Source organism: Chrysochloris asiatica, unplaced genomic scaffold (assembly GCF_000296735.1).
Source record: "Chrysochloris asiatica unplaced genomic scaffold, ChrAsi1.0 scaffold00088, whole genome shotgun sequence".
NCBI classification, from domain to species: Eukaryota; Metazoa; Chordata; class Mammalia; order Afrosoricida; family Chrysochloridae; genus Chrysochloris; species Chrysochloris asiatica.
In genome coordinates this window covers 1,845,991-1,850,931 of record NW_006408606.1, presented here as the reverse complement: position 1 = coordinate 1,850,931, position 4,941 = coordinate 1,845,991, and positions in this window count along the sequence as shown.

Here is a 4,941-nt window from a genome sequence, read left to right as displayed (position 1 = left end):
TATTGAAAATACCATGGCTTGGGTCAGGCGCACCTTAGTCCTCAAGCTGAAATCTCTGCTCTTCAATACTTTAAATTGGTATTAGTGTCACTTAAATAGATTGTTATGTGGATGGTTCTATGGAAAGTTATTCAATAATCTTTTACATTCTTTTTTTTTTTAGTCTAAATTGCTGAAATTAGCCTGACAATGCTCTTCTTGCAGTTTTTATAAAATATTTTGTGAGAAACTCATCAGCATGTAATGGAAATGATGATTAACATTTTGTTTTTGTTTCTATTAAGAGCCATCAAGTCATTCAAATATCCAAGCAGTCCAGATTTGAGAAGCAAATAAAAAAGAGCAAGAAAAAATAATGCATGAATATATTTGTATCTGGTAAAAATGCAGGTGTTATCTATTGCTAAAGATTACAATACTGATGTGGTGGTAAGGTACCCAGGATCATGTGATGATTTTTGCATTCTCAGACAGTTAGATATACCTTAAACGATTCTAAAAGTGTTAAGAGTAGTAGAAGCAAGGATAATTGTTTTTATGTTTATTATTCATATTTCACAATAAAATGTTTTAAATAAATATTTTATATGAGTTCTCAATAATTTTCTAAGTCAGCATACTGCATTTGCAATCATGAAAATATTCTCAAGTTGTAGATATTTCCTCAAGTTTTTATATACTTGAAAATGTTTTATAAAATACTGTAGTTTATAAAAGAATTTGTATGAATAATGACAAAGTAATCTTTCCTGAAGATATAAGAACTTCATTTAAGAAAAGGCCAAAAATTTCAAGGTACATGAAAACAAAATGACATTTTGCTTCATCATACATACATCTTATTTTCTTAAGATTAGTAATGAGTCGTGTGTTAAATATGATAAGAATAGAAAATAATGTAGATAATTACAACATGTCTCTGATATTATATGTAATCAAAATTTTTTTTCTTAATTTTAGGGTCCTACTATGATTTCTCAAGAGTGAAAATGATATGATATCCTTTTTGCTAGTTTTCTTTTTTTAATTTCAGTAGTTTCTTCTCGGTAGAGACAAATTTTATGTATTAATTGGGGATCTGTGGGAATCATGACAGGATAACATTATGAGTAATGGGTTTTCGAGAACCCTTATTGTGCTCATGAGAAACTTGTACATAAGCCGACAGACAGAACTAGGGACACTAAATGGTTTAAAATTAAGAAACATATGTGCCACCTTTCACGAAATTTATTCAAACTTTATGCTAAGCAAATGCTCCTAGATGTTGATTATATGAGGAAGAATGTGATATCAGAATTGGAGGAAGACTCATTAACAACCTGAAATGCAGATTTGTTTACTGAAAACAAAGTGGACTTAAAATATTTACTGATGAAGATCAAAGACCACAGCCTTCAGTATGGGTTGTAACTCAATGTAAAGAAAACAAAAATCCTCACCACTGCACCAAAAAGTAACATCATAATAAGTGGAGAAAGATTGAAGTGGTTAAAGAGTTCACTTTGCTTGGATCCATTATCAACACTCATAAAAGCAGCAGTCATGAAGTCAAATGACATAATGTCATAGGCAATTCTGCTGCACAAGATCTCTTTGAATTAATCAATAGCAAAGATGTCAATTTGAGGACTAAGGTGCTGCTGAACCATGCCTCGGTGTTTTCAATAACCTCATATTCATGTGAAAGATGGACAGTGAATAAGGAAAACCTTAGAAGAATTAGTTTATTTGGGTTATGGTGTTGAAAAATATTTAAGGTACCATGGACTGCTGGAAGAACAAACATATCTGTATAGGAAGAAGTATAGCCAGATGCTCCTTAGAAGCCAGATGGAGACTTCATCCACATACTTGGACATATTATCAGGAGGGACCATACCTGGAGGAGGACACTATGCTCGGCAATTAACAACAAATAAAGGAAGTCCCCCAATGAGAAAAATTGACCCAATGGCAGCAAAAGTTGGCTTAAATGTAACAACTTATGTGGGGATGGAACAGGATCAGGTAGTGTTTTGTTCTGTGATGCAGAGGGTTGATATGATGTGGAAGCAACTCAAAAGTATCTAACAATGACAATCAATTAATTTATTTAATTATCAATTTATATAGTCATAAATGAGGAGCTCTGGTAGTGTAATGGTTATGAATCGGGCTGTGAACCGCAAGGTCAGCCGTTCGAAACTACCAGCTGCTCCGCGGGAGAAAGATGAGGCTTTCTGCTCCCATAAAGATTTAAAGCCTCGGAAACCCTGTGCAGTGTCTCTATGTGTCGGAACTGACTCGACGGCACTTAACAACAACAAAAACATACTCATAAATATCATGGACAATATGTAATAAGCATAATACATTTCAATTTATCTCATAATAAAAAAGTTATTGTAGAAATTTTTATATGTGAAAATAATATTTGATATTTTAATTATACTGGACAAACTATCATTTGTGTTATAGCAAAACTGTAAATGAATATGGTATCATAATACATAGTTTCAGTAGTTAGCTATAATACAATTATTTAGTGACTGTGTTCCTTGACATTATGGTCCTTCAGACTAAAATGATTATTTCTAGTAAACTGCCGTAATATGCAGAAAAGAATTTTGCATAGAAGTAATTATCAAATTGCAAATAAATGAATGTCGTTGGATTTAGAATGCTGGTGGTTGTACACCTGCTGTAATCACACTCTTACAGAGAAAAATGCACATCAAAATATCACTTGTAAGAATTATTGAGCACTTTTAGTAAAATTTTGTTATGTTTAGCTTCATTTTATTCAAAATTTATTCAACATTTCAGAGAGGACAGAGAGAAATTATTTATTGCAGATAATGGCTAATTGCATTTGAATTGAGTCACTATTGATTCATTTTCCTATAAAAGCTTTTTAATATATATCATGTAGGTCAATTTTGAAAGATATCACTACATTGGTTATTCTTATTATTAAGACTTAATGAGCTACCATTTTCTGTATCTGGATTATTCTTAAATACTAAACAAAGAAGTAATGTAAAGGGAATTTATTATTAACTAAATTTTCTTATGTACTTGGGACCAATTTAAACCTTTGCTTTATTCCTCTACAGTTTCCCATATTTACCTCCTTGCTTATCAGTTTCCACGTATTTTTGATTGCTAGTGCAGTGCATATTTCAATGAAATTTGAACACATAAATTATTTATACTAATAGGAAAAAAATATTTCTTTTGTTGACACATACAAGATAAACCATATAATAACATATTCTTGCTGCTTATCTCCTGTCCTAAATGGTGTGGAACGATACAGGATAATAAACTGGACCATAAAGTCAGTTTGAACTGCAATGTCAGCCATTCAAACCCACCACTTGGTCCTCAGAAACCTGTTATAGTGTCACTATGGGTTGGAACCAACATGACAGCACTTAACAACAACAAGAAGCAGTATCTACAGTGTTTTAACAAAATGAATTAACCAGTTATAGTAGCATTAGTTTAGTGCACAATTGCAGAGAAATAATAATGCATTTCTTATAGGGTTAAGAAACCTTTAAATTCTGTCTTTATTTTGAAGTTACAATAGTGAAGATGGAGTACATGTAAATGAGTTTCAAAGAGTTTACATTTCTTTACTTATATTTTGGCCTTGGCTTTCCATATGTGTATTTGCTATTTATTGGTGAAGTTCTTCTTATATCCTTAGCATCCAGATTAATGTTATTTTATAACCTACTTAACAGCACTGCTTACAAAAATGGTTGACCTTGAATTAATTCACTAATGTAAATTGAATGTTTTGATGTTGATATATTTTGTCATTTGTGATATTAAATCATTTGCTTTAATTTTTTTTTTTTTTTTTTTAACATACATTAGTGAAGCCAAAAAGAACACCAAAAACATAGGTAAACGTAAATGAATAGGAACTTTAAATTATCTCTTTTGGTTCTGCTTAATGGAGCTGCTTTTTTTCAGTATTTCAGTGCAACTGATGTCTTCCAGCTTTTATGTCCCTGATCTGGTTGAGGTATTGCTTATGGTTGTCACATCTCCTACTGTGACATTTTAATGATTTGAAAAGTCTGTTGTTTAAAACTCTCAGGCAGATGTTACTTTTACCATCACAGTCAAGCACTGCTCCTGTGTGTTTGACTTTCAAAATCCCTGTTAAGTTCCTTGCCCAGATCAGAAATGGTTTGTTTATTAAATCTAGATCTTTACATGATGTGGGGGGTCTAGAAATAAATACCAGCTTGTGAAAAGATCCCAAGGGAATATATACCTACTTAATCTTTCATGTGACATCAGTTTCCAGTGACAAAGACGTATGTCCACAGTTCTGAAATGAATAGGTAATATTTTGACTCGCATCCATATAAAGTTAGCATATACAGTGTCATTGATTTCCACACAAAAAAATTATAGTAACTTTACATGTGAATTTAGAATACAAAAACCCTATTTATTGAATAAGGAATCCTGATCTACCGTAGTATAAGCATCACCACAAGGCCAGCAGTTCAAACCCACAGGCCACTTTATGGGAAAAAGATGAATCTTCCTGCTATCCTAAAAATTTCCTATCTTAGAAACTCTACATATTACAAGTATAAGTGGGAATTGACTCACTGACAGTAGATTTATTTATTGAATATGTTTTGTGCAGCCAAATTATTCTCTATTCAGTTTTCATCATTCATATTTCCTATCAGCATAACTTAAAACATCTGAAATTAATAAATTTAAATAACTTATATAATTTTTTATGGTTACAGCCATTTCTGTGTTGCCTTTAGTAAAACTTTCCTCTCATGGGATATCAATGATAATGTCCAATGATTTTGCATTCTAGTGGCTTACCTGTCTTTGGAATGGACACCAATAAGGATCTCTTCCAAACAGTTAGCCGGGTAGTTGTCTTTCAAATTTCTTTTCTTTTTTTTTTTT